The following is a 19,195-nucleotide window of genomic DNA, read 5'->3' on the forward strand; positions in this document are numbered from 1 at the left end:
CCAAATAAATGCATTTTTAAGATATTTACATCCTTCTCATCACTCTATCACAGGAACAAAGGCAGTTGGACATAAAAAATAGCCGAAGAAATTTTGGATTTGATCTCTCAATTTTGTGAAAATTCAGGCATATATCTCAGCTGTGTAAGAACTCAGAATCACATGCACCAGCTGGACAGTCCTAATTATAAAAATACACAGACTGACAGCAAGAAAAGCAACATAATGCACTTTTTTGAGATTAAAAAAAAAAAAAAAAAAAAAAAAAAGCATGTTGTTTATGTGAAGCCAAGGCACAGTACTTTACATCTGCGCACACATGGACCACAAGACCACAGCTCAAAAGTTAATCATGGAGATCAAGCCAGGCATAGAGTGAGAGTGTGATAATACCAACTCCAGGGGCCAACAGCATTGAAACGTGATGTAAACTTTCCAGGAGCCAGGAATCTCGGCCAATGAACTGAAAACAACTTGACACAAAATGAAGTAATATCTCCTTTGTATCTTTACAACCCCTCCCATAGTGCGGAAGCCTCATCTGACTGTGACAAGAAACGGACTAAATACTCCTCCCCTGTAGTGATTACTCCATATAACTCAGATTCATGGTTGTGTAGTCTTTCACACCTACATTCCTCTGGAAGCCAATCATCCATAAAATACAGTGTATGAGCTGCACTATATTAGCTGGAGAAAAATGATGCTCTCAAAATCTGAGAGAAAGCTGGAAGAAATTTAGTGTAAGTGAATATTGCATACCCAAGGGACAGAGGTACTTGGAAGAAAATCCTGTTAAAAACAGATCATTTTCCCCCTCTTCAGAGTCTTAACTTTTTTACCCTTTCTTTAGTTTTTTTCCTTTTTTTTTCTCTAATTTAAAATAAATTTGTCATCCCCCAACCACCTCTTTCTCAACACAGAGAAGATATTTTTGGAATATATTGTCTTGTATAACAGATACACTGAAGTGGTCTGGAATAGCTTTTCTGTTCTCACTATCAGTGAAAGAAACTGTAATTGAGGGTACTCAAGTCTGGGTGCTATTAAAGGTAAAGACCAAACAGAGGGGAGAAAAAAAAAACAACACACACCCAAAAAAAACCAAACCAAACCAAACCAAACCAAACCAAACCAAACCAAACCAAACCAAACCAAACCAAAACAAAACAAAACAAAACAAAACAAAACAAACAAACAAACAAAAAAAAACCCAACAAAACCAAACAAATAAACGTGCTACACCACAGAATTCAGAATAATCCTGGATTTAAGCCCAGAAAGCATGTGTCAAAAATATTGGTAACAACTGTTCAATTTTTGCCCTTGTAGTTCTATTTTTTGTTATAGCTACCTTTCTCTGGATACTAACAAAATGAGAGTTTCTAAAGGACAGAAAGAGAAATCTGCCCACCTTATAGTTTACTTTAGTTTGTTACCAACACATCTACCCTGTCTGATGCGGTTACACTGTGTCTATTTCCTAATTATTTAAGATTAGACAAAGTATCGCATCATGGATGGAGAAGGATACAAAGAGAGGCTCCTTCAGTCTCAGTTTATTCCAGGGCGGTGGTATGGCTGGGAAAGAGGCCGAGCTTCCCCCCGAACCAGGTATTCAGGAGAAGGGAATGGGAGTGGCTTTTGGCTAGCTGCCAATGGGATGAGGACACAGAGGGACTAGGACCGGAATATCCGACCCCCGGTGGGTACAAGGACACAGGGGAAGGTCACAGGACCGGAAAGGGAGACATGAACTGGGGTTTCTAGGAAGGAGGTTACAGGATATCTTGATATAATTTCTTATACCTCAAATACTGAATTACAACACCTGTCCAACCTTACGACTGCACTAAGCACAGAGTAAGACAGTAAATTTTTTCCTGAAGGTCTCCAAATTTCTGGACTAAATAACCTTTTTGTGGTCTCTGCCACTAATAAAACTAGGTTCATCAGCTGAAAGGAATTTTAAATAAAACTGGTATTATGACAATATTTCCCCTTTTGCTCCTACCTGATATCCAAATCTTTAATCAATTATTGGTGTTCAAGGATGTCATACAAGACAAATGAAAATCCACTTCCTCTCTGGCCTAATGTATTTTGACTTTTCACACTATTTACTGAAAACCAGTTTTTCATAGCTCATAAAACTGTACAGGAGGTACATCAGGAAATTCACAATAAAACTGTATACCACCCTTTTCACATTAAAAAGACAGGCTTTTGTCTCCTATTGGCTAACCAATAATGGTGCATAAAAATATGTGATAAGGACCTTGAGAACTGGCCTGGCTCAAATACTGTATACTGATGAATCACGTTGGAATGGAAATCAGTATTCCTGTAGTGGTACTTTAACCTAACTGTTGACAGATGGAGAATGGAAGCAACATAAATGCTCTCGTTTTGTGTCAGCACTACAAGAATGTCTGACTAGCCCATGAAAGATGGAGATGAAAGCTTAGGCAGCCATTAGAAATTGTGCCTCACCTCAAGCAATAACTCATTCCCATGGTATTATTAAAATGGTTTTATTGCAAAAGGTTACTCCTCCTCCTTCTGCAAAAATTGCTGCTTATCAGCAGTGCAGAAATAAAGTCAGAAACTCCAAATCTTTTAAATTCTCCTATGCAATCTCCTTCCCAATGGTTGGGAATATCATCAAATATAACATTCGATTAAACCAGTTTGCATGCCTTTCTGAAACTGACACCATTATCTGAAATACAGCACTTCTGAGTGTCCTGCCATTAGTTCATAGCAGCTTAGTTGCCTGTTGCATTTATTTATATGAGTATTAATCCTCTTCCAAACTGCCTTGTTGGGAATCCAAATCTTTGGGTAGACCAGGACTGGAAATCAAAGGGTGGTAATAAGGGCAGGAAGAAATTCAAAAGTAGTGTCCAATAAGGGGATTGTGTTTGAGATTTGTTTTGTTGGAGCTTGGGTGATGTTTTTTGGAGGTGTCTTTTTATGCACAATGCATTTTGGTTACAGTTTGTTTCTAAGCAGCCAAGGTTCATTGGAGTGCAAGACAGAACCAGGTACATTTTAAAGTCAAATATTCACAAAATCCAAAGTATGCCTAATCTCTGTCATCAACAAATGGGAAGTTAGTCAGTACATCCTGAAGGGGAAAAAAGGGGAAACAGTGGCAGAAATAGAGTGGTACATCTCTGCCAAGCAACTCCAAATCACAAAATTAATAAAAAACAAATTTGGAATAGGCCTGACAGACAGAGAGAGTATATTTTCTCAGACTCAAAGGAAACCCTAAACCACAGTTTTATGACTTTGGTAATTTTTCAAGTGACATACTACAAGAGAGTATTGTGGGCTCCCATTAAACATTTAATGCTCCTGCTACACAGAGAGAAGAATGGCTGGAGTAGCTCATCAGCCTCTGGTGGGACTCAGCCCTTTGCTGCTCAGACACTGACGAGAATTCCTGCAAGAAAATGTTTGCTCTGCCTCATAGGAGGATACTTCTGAAAAGCAGATTCACTTTTCCTTCAAGATATCTCCTGTTTTACACTGAGATTTTCCAGAAAGAGGGTCATCTCCAGATGGTGCATGTAGGACAAGCCATGAGTAACAATGACTACATGGAGACACCTGCACAGCAACTTAGCTTATTTTTTTCTTAACCACTGTTTTTACCCAGAAGAGTAGTAGTAGTTGCACTTCATTTTTGGGAGGCTTCATTCTCATCACATGCTCAGGGACAGGACCTATCCACACTTTTAAACTTCGATTATACAACTCTGAGCCAGATTTTCCTCAAGCTGTACTCTGGCCAGCCAGGTAGCTTTTGAGTGTTCTGCACAAAGGAAGAGAGTTCATAAACCTGTAGTATCTGTACTCAGGTCTATTTACAGAACAGCTAAGACAACACCACTCTAATACTCTGTATCTTGGTGAGGAAGCTGTGCACCTGCCTTGGAGCACAGTCATTTGCTTCAAAACCATATAGCCAGCCAAGCTAATCATTCAGCTGTGTATTTACTGCCGTAGAACTACATACTCAGAGACCATTTACAGAAAAATGTCATTTGCCACTGTTACAAAGGCTCAAATCTTCCAGCATTTCCTTAAAAAATCACACCCTATCCCCCTTTTCATCCAAGCCTTACCAATCTCAACATGCAAAGGCTGTTCTAAGGCACAAAGGTTTTCAGAGAGAGGAGAAAATATATTTTCATTTTCTATCCATCCTAGGGTAGCAGTTGGTTTGAGTTCAGCAAGGTAACATTAGTAATGTGCTATATGCTGAAACATTTGTTTAAATCAGGAGGGGCTTACGCATGCAGCATTTGCTGAGTCTGGTCCTTATTAGAGAGCTTTGCAAAGATATTAGTCACACATGCAGATTGTGCATTTTTAGAGTATGTCTGATGTGGAAAACTTTGCTTGTACAGTAATGTTTGTCCAAAAGTTTTTAAAATATGCTCGATTTGCATAACACTATTATGAGTTACACTGTTGCAGACTCCTTTAATAACAATCGGGTGCTATGGACTGACATGATCACTTATTATGGCTTCAAATAATATGTAAATAACACATAAATGGCCTCTCTCAGAGCCATTACTGTTAGTCAAATAAATACCTATATTTTGCTTCTCATTTTTATGTCCTTAACTAACATCAAGAAATAAAAAAAGCAACTTATACACAAAACCTGTAACAAACAGATTTATTTTGCTAACAATCTGGTTTAAACTGCCAGGAAACAACAGAACTTAGTTGCAATGCCAACGCTGTAATTTTGGTTCTTAATGTTGGTTCTCAATAAAGATCAGGATAAATTTTGTGTCAGGACAACCACTGTTTATGGACAACAGCCCAAAAGGGATGATATACAGAATTTTATCATCAAGAAAGGAATCCCACAGATTTTTACCTCAATAATGCTTATCCTGTAAATTTTTGTGCATTTTCATCACCAGATCTCAAGGTGATTTACAAAACTGCATGATGGACTACTAGCAGGGTCTGCAACACTTGGGTACAGACACCAAAGGGTTCTCAGCAATTTTTCATTAGCAACTCATTAAGGGCTGTGCATAATATTGTGGCAGAAAGAAATGCTCTCCCTGCAGACTCCACACCTGTCTGCAATGCCCTTCATAGCCAAAACTACCTGAACACTGATCACCCCCTTGCTGAAGCGGGGGGTGAGTCATGTGAACAAAGCAAAGGGACTTCAAAGAGGCACAAGAGTCAGAAACATAGCCAGGTCTCCTGTGGGTACAGCTACTGTGTGCATGGAGTCTGTACTTGTGTGAAGTACTGCAGTGCAAAATCTTGGTTGTCTATCTCAGCCCCAGTCCTGTTTCATGTAAAACATGCCCCTTTCCCTGTGCCTATGCACACAGGTGCATATGCAGAATGAGACCCAGCAGCATCTATTTAAGTACATTGTGCCTCTTTTTTCCTTCTGACAGAACACTATCCTTTGCGGTACAATTATGATGCCACAAAGATTCAGTACAGTACCAGTACCATGCACCAGAATCTGGGCTTCACCTAGCTTTCAAGAAAACAGCTCATTGCAGGCAGATGTCTTCAATCATGGATGTCTTCATGAGGGAGAGATTATTTTTGAGATCTAGATTTTAAAGTAACACCACAATAAAAATATTCTTATGTCAGTCATCTTTACTCTGCAATATATTCATAAGCAACATTCTACCTAATACCTGTAACTAATACTGCTAAAACAAACAAATAAACAAATACTTTGCCATTTACTGAAGAAGAAAAAACTAATAGCAATACAAAGTCCACGTCTGAGCCAGATTTCTGACATAGAGAGCCTATTTTTTGGTTTCTCTGTTTTGGAAGGAGGAGCTACTTTTTTCTTTTGTGAAGTTCAATTACAGCTGCAGTTTCTCAGAGAGAAATTTGTCCTCTACCCTCAGAAAATATGGTTTTACTGACAAGCCTCTTGGCATATTTTCAGCAGGAGGAAAAAGCCTGAGTGACGGGCTCTTAACTGGCACCTGAGAGCTGCTCGATATTTTCTGTGCCTTAGGGTTTTTTATACTAACCCCAAGCAAACTAATTGACACTTTGTGTACTTCAGTTCTCCACCAGTAAGGTTGTCTCCTCCATGCAATAAAAAGCTTGTGAGGTTGCAAGGCTGACCTTGAGGAGCTCAACTACCATTTCATTAGTGGTCTTATCAGTAACCAAGCTAAACAGCAACCATTAAATGATGGCTAAAGCTGTTGTTTGTCCTTTGCTATCCATCCCCAAAATGCCTGCTGAGGCAATGCCAACTAGGCTGACCTGTCCTTTTCTGCAGAAGAAAAGCTATGTACAGGGAGGAGCAGAACTTGAATGAAACAATTAGAAAATGCACCATACCTCATATATGTACTTGTCTAGGAATGCCAGAAATATTAGCATAATCACAGTGTGCTCTGTTAGCAATAGAATTAAAACTGGAGAGAGAAGGCAGAGGAAGCCCGTTGATAGTGCAGGCAATTCAGCCAGACAACAGTTGGCCTTACTAATTAGCAAAACAGTGCCACTTTAAGAGCTCTCTTTGGGGTAATCCTCGGGGAACTTCAGACATCAAGGCAGCTAATATGCTTTCCAGAAAAGCTGGCAAGAGCTAAAACCTGCACAGCCAAATACCTATGTGCAAGGAATCACTATCACGAGCAAGTTCCATGCTGAGAAAAGCCTGGATCCATTCACTCATTCATTCATAAAAATATTGCCAGCCTGCAGGTTCCACTGCAGCTCTCCTAACGCTTGTTTTGTTGTGCACTCTCATTTCAAGCTCTTGAAAATGGATGATTATCAGAAAGTAACTTCATTTTTAATGTGCATTTCTTGCTCTGTTAAGGAAGAAAACTCAGAAGTTGACTTCTTAAGCCCAAGTATGAGAATAGAATCAAATAAATCTGCTTCATTCCTCTTGAGGAGCTTCAGACAATTTTGGAAAATAAAAGAATGTGAGATTTTTGAAAAGCCTGGAACTGGGCTTTTTTGCTGGCTACCAAAACTTCATCATTCAAGTAAATCTAACCCCTTGTTTCTACGCTTATCGAAAGGATGTCTCTGTTCTCCCACACAGCAGCCTGGAGCCAGCCCCCACCGCAGCATGGGCAGCTGTGTGCTCTTCATGGCAAGTTAACATGCAAGCCAGGCTTCCAGCAGGTCCCCAGCTCTGCTTACTAAGATGGAGATGAAAGAAACAATTCTTCTTGGAAAAGCTGTGTACTTCATACTGCATTATGCTTACTTCAGCCCATATTAGGGTATTTAAGGCACTGCTGATTGTTTAGCATAATGATTCAACTAAGGGCATTCATCATAAGGCAGTCTTGGAAGACATAAAGAACTGTTCTCCTGTACAGGGTATTTTGGTTCCATAAAGCATATGATGGCTGCAGAGAAAGATATGCCCAAAGTATAGCATACAATAATAATCTTATCTTTTGAAAGCATATAAATATTTCATCAGGGGAGCTAGAGAAGCTGGAAAGCACTAGGGGACCTATCATATGATAATTATTTGAAAGGACACTACATCCAGCCACAGGGATAATTCTCAGGGTTTACAACTGCTCTCTTTTCATTGGCAGGCCTGGCAGGCAGCACTGGTCATATTGACAACAGGAATTTGGTTTCAGGAACAACTCCTGAGTAATTATTCTGGGTCAGGGCAGGATCTGGTTTCAGAGAAGTCAGGCTCCCTACTGGCACTACTCTCTAAGCTTTGTGTCCAGACCAGTTGTCCCATTTCTTCTGTTCATGTAAATCAAATGATTGCTGCCTGTCACAGAACATAGTGGATTGAAATAATTTATTCTGAATTAGGCTGACACAACATTTTGGTTTTGTCCAGCCCACTGATAGATGGATTGTCAAATGCTAAAAATGTCCTGAGATGTAAGCTAGGTGTTTGGATTTAAACACCAAACTGGCCAGTTTGACAAGCCACTGGGTCACTCAGAAGGCTGAGTTCAAGCTTCAAGCATGAGGCTTGTACAGCAGCTTACTGAAAAAAATGTTCAACCCAATGGTTTCCACCAGAGAAAAAAACTCCTCAAAAAAGCTTGGACTATGATTCATGCAGACATCCTCCCATCTCCACTAACAATGATAAATAAAAAAAAGCCTCAGAAGGTGATACTAGAAGACATAAAATAGAGGGAAAGATACCACAAAAGCATATAGTGAAAAAAGTCTGATGTTTAACGCACAGTTAAGGAGACAGATTATAACATTACAAGTGAGAAAATTCAGAAACTGAAAAATTCAAACCTGAAAAAGAGCAACTTTTTATGAGCTATCTAGAATTGAACTAAAATCTTATTGTTATGGGACTCTAAAAAGTCTAAGACCATGGCAAGAGTGAAAGCAGGGTTAGGAATTTGCATGGTTAAAGAGAACCTCTGCCCTTGTTTTAAGTTCTACTGTTAACTTACCTTTTGAAAGGGAGAGACTATACAGAGTGCTTCAGCGTTTCACCCAACTTTAAACATTTAACAGCTTATTTTCATGTCCATTCTAAGTGCTCACACCATGCATGTTGCATGATATTTAAATGTCTCAATAACCGTATTTTCCTTGTATCTGGAGGTCCGTAGCTGAGGCTAGGCTTGGCCCAAAACAGAAATTAAGACACGTTGATCTTATTTCACTACTCATCTTCTACTACAGTCCTGAGCATGGTACTAAACCTGTCCTTTCCATTCCTCTGCCGAGTAGCAAATGCAAGCTTCAATACCTTTTTTATGGGCTTTAATTTCTGGAGCAGAAATGACCACTTGCAATGTTTTTCCTCTTAGTATTTCTATACTTAATCAACTTTAAAATTAAGTAAACTGTGAAACAAGCAGCCTGGAGGTTTTTCTTTGTTTTTCTCATGTACTTGTTACATATATTGGAACATACATAAAAGCACAGAAGAATATGTGCCATATTGTGTTACATCAAAACATTGTCTTTCCTTGAGACTAAGCAGTCTTTTTTTTTTTTTAATACATATATATATATATATACATGCAAATAAAAATAAAACTCCCTGTGAACAGCTTTCAGGCATCAAAATGTCTGTGGGCGTCATCAAACTTGCATCAACAAAAAGAGCCTTTTGCCTCATCTCTTCCCCACACCACCAAAACACATTCATTAAAATTTTGTTTCTTTCTCCAGTGTGAGCTCATCCCCTCCTGAGACATTCTGACCTTCAGAAAATAGGCTGCTTCTCTGCCCCAATAGCCTGCTACATAAAGCACAGATCTCCATAAAACTACTTTCTAATTGCTTATCAATGATCACATTTATCTCCCAGGCAAGCCAGGCTGCAGTGGTTAATAGTATAAATGGTATGTAGTACAACAAGGATGGAGGCTTTGTTTATTTCATAGCTATCAAGACAGATGTCTACATCAGCTTCAGTAACCTGAAGACATTATTCACACAAGTGTTTAAGCCTGTTAAGATAATTGATTAGAACTTTGAGGCTTTGGCATAACAGCCCATTGAAACAAAGCAATAAAAAGGATAGCCATTGCTGCCAAAGGGAACTTTACATATAGTTAAAGCAATGACATGATCAAGTAGGAGAAGGTTACCATAAGGTAAAAGTTGAAAAATAATTAAGGATTTAACTTAATTCCATTTCAGCAAAATGAATTATTTAAAAAAATTAAAATCTCTCATTTTCCAGTAATTCTGAATCAGTTACATTTTTTTCAGTATATAAATTATTCTAATTATGATCTTACAAGGTCAGCTGTCCTGCATGTTGGCATTTAGAAAAATGTTAAATGAAATTATCTACATGCACTGGAAACATAATACAAAGAATGATCTAAAAAGCCAGGAGCAGGAGGCCAACACAAGCAAATGTAATGCTCATCTTATGTAATGTCTGAAAAAGCCCAGTTCAAGCATAGAACTAGAGCTAACATTTTCCTGGGAACCATTCTTTTTTCAAATGAAACATGAATCTAAGTCCACAAATAGATTTCATGTTGGAAGAGTGAACGGAGGATTTGATGCAGATGCACCACTGGATTAAGAGAAGATCATAAAAGAAATCTATAATGTCACGGGACATTAGAACTCCCAAAAATACAGATGGGGATGGCTGTGTTTATCAGCCAGGATTCCCTGAATACCAGGTGGTTAACAAAGAGCTGAGCAACTTCTCTGCCTGCTCATCCACCTATTTGTGACTTATCTATGTTACAAACCTGACTTTAAATTATTCTCGCTGAGTTAAAGAAATTTTCAATTCTTGTGTTAATTATTACAAAATTTATGATATCTGTTGCTATTTTGTAAAACTCCAGTCTTGTGGTTTTGTGATTACACTTAAATTTAAGGAAGGTCAAATAACTTCTAAGTTTAACTATTCCAGAGAATAACACGAAAACAATTAACCAAACCATAGATGTAATATTTGTAAGTATCAAATTACAGCTTTTTTGTATTTTGGGGTGTTTTGGTTTGAAAGACAGGCATCTGCTAAGGAAAGCACAAGCCTCCCTTGGAATTAAAAATATGACCCCCTTCCTTCCAAATTATTGTAACTTTGAAATTAAGTGTCTTTCAGGCAAAGATATGAGAAAAGGAATAACAGTTCTTTACCAGTATGTGTATGTATATGTCCTGGTTTGAAAGAGAGGTGTCTGCTAGTGAAGGCAGGAGCCTCCCTCGGAATGGAGGATGTAAGCCCTCCTCTCTCCAAATTATTATAATTTTGAAATTAAGGGGCTCTCAGGCAAAGATACGAGGATAGGAATAACAATTCTTTACTACTATGTATAACAAGGAAAACAAAACAACAACTATGGAATTAATAACAAACAGAACCGTGACAGCCTTCTCAGCTGACCCCCTGCGGCAGTTGATCCCACTGCCCCTTACAGTTCCCTTATCATCCTCAGGACTCTGAGAACTGAGCTGCAATGGCAGGAATGAGGAAAAGATCCTGGATTAGTGGATGAGATATATCAGAAGCTCCATGGCAGTACTTGGAACTGTGGGATGTCCTGGCAGGGCCACAGGGCGAGCTCACCTGAGGGAGCAAATGAGAAGCAGCAGAAAATCGGCAGGTGTAGCTGTAACCCAGGGCTGTCCCGGCAGGCAGGGGGTGCAGGCTACACTGTAGCTAGCAGTCCCCAGGCTGGGCAGTGGTTGCAGGGCAGGGAGAGGTTCCCTGGAAGGGGAAAGGGGCTCCAGGATCCCAGGATTTCCCCTGAGGCACCCCAGCAGATGGTGAAGGGTCCTTTGTTTGGTGAGGTCAGATGTTAAAAAGGTCCCAGTGCAGTAGGCACTCTTAAGGCAGAGGTCCACTCACGGTAGGAGGCAGCAGAAGATAGACCCCCACAGTGGTGGTGAGTTCTCCCCACAGCGACTGCAGCCTCTTTCTCCTCCAAATGCCGAGAGAGCAAGGAGCCACCCCAACGCCCAAGCCCAGATCGCACACTCTCTCGGTCACTCCAAGAAAAACCCTCCAGCTAAGAGGGCAGACAGATGCACCCTTACTGGGGAAACTTCGTTTGTCTCTCCTAAGTACCCGCCCATTATTGTCTCTTAGCAACAAAAATGGGAGAAAATCCTCTAAGAGAAAGAAACAAAAGAACTACTAAACCAAACATGGGGAAATTAATAAGTGTGCAAAATCTTCATATAAATCTTACCAAATGTACAACACTGTGTTTGCAGACCACCTGTAGCTTTGTGTTGCAACCCAATATCAGAAGGTATAAGGAATGTTTTAACCCTTCCCCCCAGTCCCTATCCTATTGGCAGAAAGCCAAATTCCCCTCCCTGACCCTTTCCTAGAAAAGACCATTATCTGAGATCCCCTTCCTCTTTTGCCCTGGGACTACCATGAAATAAACTACGAACTCTGAGAAAGGCAAAGAGGCCTCTTTTGATCCTTTGTCCTATCCTATGCAGTCCCTAGCTCCTTCTTAGAGACTAACGCAGTAAATAGCTAGGAAGGAGTTATATAGCATTACTGCAGTTTTGCATATACAAATTTAGAAAAATACTAATCTTTTAGTATATTTGTTGTCACGCACAACATGAAATACTGCATTACATGCACGGATCTCCTCACTAAAAATATTATCTAAGAAAACCTGCTCTGTTTTAAGGTGTATTAAAAAAAAATCCTCAAAACCGGAAAGAACATTTTTCTTGATGTGAATAGATTTTGGTTCTCTTAGCATATAAAATATTGGTGTCTGCTCTTGGGAACCAGGACACTGGCATTTTACCTTATGTGTTTTGGAGTTTCTCCCACTACTCTAAGAACTAGCTGTGTGCAAAAAAAAACCCAAAAACACAATAAGTAAAAGATTTGCTGAACTCCATGTGGGCACCTACTTGAGTTAAGCAAAAGGATATGCATTATTAACCTGATTGCCATTAGGGAAGTCTCTAGAATAACCTGAAATATAATCCATCAAGTGGAAGCATAATGATAACAGCCCTGGTCATTCAAGTCTCAATTTAATTAGCAGATATGGTCATTCACTGACAGTACTTTATATGTGAAATTGGTTAGAAGAAAAGGAAAAAGAAAACTCTGCTCAAGAGCTTCACTTTAGCAGAGTCCCCTCTTTCTAAGAGAGGAGATAACAATACACTTTAATTTCAGGTGCCAATAATCTCCAAAAATGTTTAGGTCCTTTAACTAATATGTTAAAAATGTAATCAGCATGAGACATGTGCCAAAGAGCAAAAGGAGCTCAACAAACTGTAATTCCACAATGATAAGAATTCACTTGGAAAGATTTCAGGAACAAGATTTTGCAACTTTGTTGAAAAATGAGCAGCATCTTCCCGCTCAAACACTCCTGTTTGTGTGTATCTCAGCTGGTCAGTTCTGGAAGTGACCTGACATCCAAAGAGCTCTGATTATCTTATAGCTAATGTCCAACACTTACTGATAAGCACTTTGAAATTCCACCCCAATTTCAAGCTCACCTGCTCATGCTGCTGATGAAATGTGGTCCCTTGGCAGACTAGAGGAATGGAATAATGGGGGCCCTACAACAAATGTGTAGATCTAAGCCCAGGCCACCTGGGCTAATTGGGTCAGCAGAACTGCTCCAGAAGCACAGGAGTCAGCCCAGGCTCTCATCTATTTTGTTTACCAGTGGAATAACACTAAACTAGCCCTACTTAAGGAATCAAAAATGTGGCTGGGATGGTTTGAGTCTGACCCCAAGGCCAGGCTGAAAGGCACTTCTGCACAGCAGTATAAAGCTAACTTCTAACACCAAAATTAAGTATACAGTATGGAATAAGATACTAAGGAAAACAGCAGAGGCTGTGTATGACTATCCTCATTTTTCAGGCAGGGTAAAAGGAGTCAAAAATTGTTGCTACAACCTGCTGAACCTCATATCGCAAAAGTCTCAATCATAGATGAGTGGCAGAGAAGCATAAATCAGACATGCATTGCCTTGTTAGAGAGATGCAGGGTGACTGAGGCTGATCCATTCTGTCCATCAAAAAAAAATGAAAAAGCGTACAAGGATTTGTCTGTGCCTGATAACTCACTGGATGAATAGCACCTTGACAACTGAATCCCTCCAAAATTATTTTGAATTCTCAGGGATAGCCCTGGCACCCTATGGAGGCCCCTATCCATCCTCCAACTACCCATGAACCCGCAGGTTCCCAAACACTTCCCCATCATAACAGGAAACATAAGAGAAACCAGACCTTAATGTGAATGGACATTGAAGGAACAAATGTGACAGCAAAAAAAATTTGTCTACATACCAGGGTTTTTTTAAATAAATAAGCAAGAGGGTACTTGGGAGTGATGGCAGAATCAATTCTTGTGCCTATAAGAGTTATGGATTCTGCCCTGCTTCTTCCTCCAAATCCTTCCTACCTCAAGGCCTGATCTGCACCAATGGGAATAACCACAAATGCTGTAAGTGTACAAGTGCATATCCCTCAACTTCAGACATTAATTTGCATATTTTTGTATAGAGAGGCCAACTTTAGGCAAGTATTAGATTGTTTATAACTTCAAATAAGCTACTTTGCAAGCTCATTTGCTAAACTTCCATATGAGGCAGCATTTGATAGAAATGTGGAAAATGGCCTGAACTTTAAATGGCAAACAGATGAGAAGGTCCAATGAAAATCAAACACTTCTGAAGGCCATGTGTTTTCACAGAGAATATAAATGGAATTTTTAATTGACACTGACTTCAGCTCATGGTAACATTTTGGATGATCTCAATTAGTGGGGTTACAAAAAACAGTAAAGAATGGAATTTGATTATGGCTAGCCCTGGAAAAAGGGATCTGGCATTCCCTGCATTTCTTAAATCAGGGAGTAATCTCTTTTGTAATGTAACTATCCAGTTAACATATTTTTGCAATCACTGGGCATAGTAAGAGCTTCTTAATGCCAAAGATACTAAGTACTGTCCTATTATCTTTTAATCAGTTTTGAGTTTTGCTTTCTAGTGATTTGGACAGGTCTGAATGCAGAGATAGCTCAGGGCTCTGAAGAAACAGGTTTAACTGGCATTTCCCATAAAGACCTGTTACTCAACTGTGTATTACTTGGCTTTTCTGAAATGTAACCCCCAATTGTACAAGTGAGGATATATCCTTTCAGAGGGGTGAGGTGAGGGTAAATATATTGAAGGATAGAAGGTACTCACATAGTGTGTTAGGCACTAAGAGTACCTAGAAATTATTTATTTCCCAGCTGGCATCTACCGATGTTGGAGTAACCAAGGTTCACTGCTTCTCTTTCAGAGCTTCACTCAGATCATCAACCTGTTTTAAGATGGAAGTTTAAAGCATTTCCACCAACAAAAATGAAATATGATTTTATGGCTCAAGATGGATGGGCATGATTGTTTTATCGCACTGTTACAAAATCCTTTGTGCAGAAACAGTTTCTAAATAAAAAACATCTTACGCAAGCAGCTTGCATACAAATGCACCACCAAAATAATTTTGCACCTGTGCCAGAAAAGCCTTTTGTATCACGTTTAACATATTTTCCAGATCTGTATTAAGTACTTTTTCTTGGTTCACAATGGACAAGAAAATTGTATCTTATCAGTCGATTTTTATACCACATTTTTCTAAGAAAGCTGTAGTACCTGCACAGAGAGTCTGATTTTCTATGGGTTTACAGGAAAAAAGTCAAGTCCGAGCTTCTTCTTTGTACTGTTCATGAACTGTGAATATTTATCATGTCTAGCTGGGCCTTGATATCAACTGAACCCAACAGAATCTGTGACAGACCAAAACTAGTTTAGCTGGCTAAGAACCTAACAAAATAACAACAAATAATCACCCAAAATAGCAAAAAGAAACATTGGTTTCTTTTCAGGGAAGGAAAGCTCTTACAATCAGTTTGAACATTATTGGAGTAATTTTTCCTCATCATTGTTCAACTGTCCCCTTCCCAAGAGAAACATCATTTAGTGCTTCATCTTGGCGATCAGGATTAAAAACCAATGAGGAACAGTGAGATGAGGTACCTCTATCTGAACAGGAGCAAGGCTTTCACCCTTTTTTCCTTGGCCAAAGCAGCTTCCTGCTGATGCTACAGAAGGACCCAGCTTACTGGATCCTCATAGACTACACTCTGTCTTCCTAAACAACTGACAGAACAAGTTTATCCTTGACGCTGTGGTGGTAGTACCTTTACACTTGAGGGTCTTCCCCAGACTCATGTAAGAAGGCTGTTGTTCAATTGCAGCCATCAGATAGTAGTCAGCTACCATCTGGGGACTCAGATGGCACAAGTGCAAATGTAAAAGGCATAGAGATAAACTGCCATGTTTATTTCCAGACAGGCTGGAGACTTGGGAAAAGGAGGAAATGGTAGTTTTTCAAGTGACACACAGATTGTCTCTGTTTTCTACCCTTAAGTCATTCCCTACATCATAGCTATGGCAAAGTTCAGAAGAATCTGGGGTATATTCACTGTTGAGCAAATCCAGCACTTATTTACAACTCAAAAATAATTGTTCCTTCCCCCTAATTCTTCCACAGAGATAGCAGTCAAAAAGCTTTTGAGAACCTTAAAAAAAAACAACTCCAAAAAAAGACCCCAAAACAACATTCTTTTTCCTCTCACAGAGTGAAACACCTACAGAAAGTGTACAAGGAACTGATGAGAAATCCAGAAGCAATGGAAGTGCCCTTGTTAAATACGGTGTTTCATGGGAATATAGGAGTTAGACTTGCTGTTCATGTAGCTAATGCTTCATCACAGCAGATCCTTTTCTTTTTTTGTTTGAATTTGAAAGCTAGGATATAGAATATCAGAACACCATGTTTTGGTGTTTTGAACTTATTTTTCTCATTGGGTTGTATGCTCCAGGATATAGTTAGATCCCTAGAGATTTATCGTCTTTTGTACAAGAATCAAAGGCCTTGAAAGGTGTATAAGTATTAGTTTTGAAAACACATATGGCTTAGAACAAAGAGAAACAGACTGATCAAACAGCAGGGGAAATATACAGGAGTTAATAATACAAAATAATTCTGAGCAGCAGCCAGTTCTCACAAAGCAAACATCTCAATGTGAATGCCATATTGTCAGTCAGACTCAGTCATTTAGAGATGTAATGGGAAGTGGAATACAATATCTACATCTGATATATGAACACAACTGTAAGGAATCAATACCATCTGGCTGCAAAGTATTTGGTCATTTAGTTAGCAAAATCAGGGTATTCACACAATAAAGAACAGTCCAGACAGTATGGGAACCTCAGATTTTTCAATGTATCATTTGTAGCGCAATTTTTAAAAGAGGAGACAACATTTCAGCAATGCTTTATGAATAAATCTGAATGTAGGCAATAACCTCAATGAGGGCTAGGGGTTAAGCTAGAATCTTTATTCCTTCAGGAAAGGTTTATGCCTTCATATGTGTTACATTAGAATCCAAATTCAGAGCTGTGTATGTGGGTCCAGTGCCAGGTCTGGGTTTGACACTGCATTTTCCGATTATGCTTGTCACAAGGTACCAGAAGTAATCACACCACACAGCACTATGAATGCTAATAAAATAAACCAGTGATTGATGAAGAACTTTATCTTGAAGCATCAGCTATCTTTACTTCTTTTTCATGAGTACAGCAGCATTAATTGTTTCCATACTGACTTAACTGTGTTTTGCCAGAAATTAGCACCGCTGTTATTTACTGAAATTGTATTTCTACGCCAAAGCTTTCTTTTTCTTTCATTTTCTTCTTCCTCCTGAAGTCCTGATCACAGTATTTACCTTCCCTTGTGTGTTGATTTGACACAGACTGTTTTTTTTTTAGGGGGCGGCCACAGGGGTAGCTTCCGTGAGAAGATTCTAGAAGCTTCCACCATGTCCGACAGAGCCAATCTCTGATGGCTCTGAAGATGGATGTGCTTCTGACCCAATTAGAGAGGTTGGTAATGCCTCTGTGATGACATATTTAAGAAGAAAATCAAAACAGCATGCATGCAGGTTTTTTCCAGGAGTGGCAAAGCACTGATGCCAGGGCTATCCCCAAGGTGGCACGCCACAATGCACCACCATGGCCACTGCCAGAGTAGTCTTGTCTGCCTGGCTGCCCCTGGCCAGCCAGACTGCAGATGAAAAGGGCAGAGGCAGTGATGGTGGCTTCTCCTTCACGGCACCTCGTAGGAGGAGAGGCATTAAACAGCCCCAGCACTCAGCGGCCACCACTGCATGATGGTGGCTGGTTCACCTGATTGCCAGGGGATGCATGACAAGCAATTCCTCTACAAGGAACCTAGATGAGATCAACTTCTCGGCGCTGCGGAGTCTTGCAAGAATCGTCGAATTAGTGGAACTTGTTAACAATGGTACATATAAGCAGAAGTTTTTTCTTCTAGTCAGAGAAGAGCAAAAATTGAGGAGAAGTGAGGGAAAACAACACGGCAGCACCAAGGTCAGTGGAAAAGAAAGAGAGGAAGGAGGTGCTTCAAGGATCAGAGCCGAGATTCCTCTGCAGGCCTAGGTGAGAACAACGGTGAAAAAAACTGTCCCCTTGTAATGCATGAAGTCCGTGGCGGATGCAAAAATCCATTCACAGCCCATGGGAAAAATGCTCATGCCAGAGCAGATGGATGCTAGAGAAAGCTGTGATCCAGTGGGAGACCCAAACAGAGAGAGGGCCCCTGATTACAGAGATTGAGAGAGAGGACCCTTGCTTCCAAAGTAGAGCTGCCTATCCTTAGAGGACTGCACCCCATAGATGAGTGACCCATATCACAACAGTTTTGGGAAGGCTGTTTGCCCATGAGAGGGGCCCCATGGCATAGCAAAGACTGCTCTCCCTGAGCAAACAGAAAAAGATCTCGAGTGCCGAACTGACCAAGACCCCCATGTCCTGTCTCCCTGCACTGTCAGTGGGAAAGAGAGAGGGGCTGGGAAAATAAAGGTGTTTTAAAGGCTTGTTTTACTTCTCATTATCCTGCTCTCATTACCTTTAAATTTAGACCAGTTTTGCCCTTAGAATGTTTTTCTCCCAGTCCTTATCTCAACTCACAAACCCTTCATTAATTTTCTTACCCTCTCCTTTGCCCAACTGTAGCAGGAGAGAGTAAATGAGTGACTTTTGTGGATACCTGGTGTTTGGGCAGTATCAAACTATGACAACTTGAAAAGCTGGGTAAAAGAAACTTCATGTCATACTGCCTTTCTCAAGCCCTCCCACTTGCAAATTAGGCAGTACTCTTGATGCTTTGAGAGCTAACAAGCTCTTGAAAACCTGGGAGCAAGTTTGGGTTTCTAGTGAAGTGTAAATCTAGGGGATGAAGGAATTGTGTCATCAAGTAGGAGAATTTTTTATAGTGGGGAAAGGAGCAGCCAGCACTCCATTTGTCCTGTTGGAATTTAATTATGCCTTAAGATCTGACATGCAACTGATGCCCAAGAATACAACTGGACCTTGGTTCTCAGAAAACTCTTTAGGGACAAAGAGCAAAAATAACCTCAATGGGCAGAATGCCAACTGGCTGAATTTAGGAAGGAATATCTAAGTAACACAGGACATGCTAATACCAAGCCAAGTACTGACTTACAGTCAACTGCTTTAGCTCTAGCAAAACTCATTCAGAAGGCAAATTACATAAGCTGAGGATCTGACCAATATAATTTTCTAGGCTTTTTTTGTTGTTTTTGTTGAGAAAATAATGTAGAAGTTTA

Source organism: Oenanthe melanoleuca, chromosome 3 (genome assembly GCF_029582105.1).
Source record: "Oenanthe melanoleuca isolate GR-GAL-2019-014 chromosome 3, OMel1.0, whole genome shotgun sequence".
Classification (NCBI taxonomy): domain Eukaryota; kingdom Metazoa; phylum Chordata; class Aves; order Passeriformes; family Muscicapidae; genus Oenanthe; species Oenanthe melanoleuca.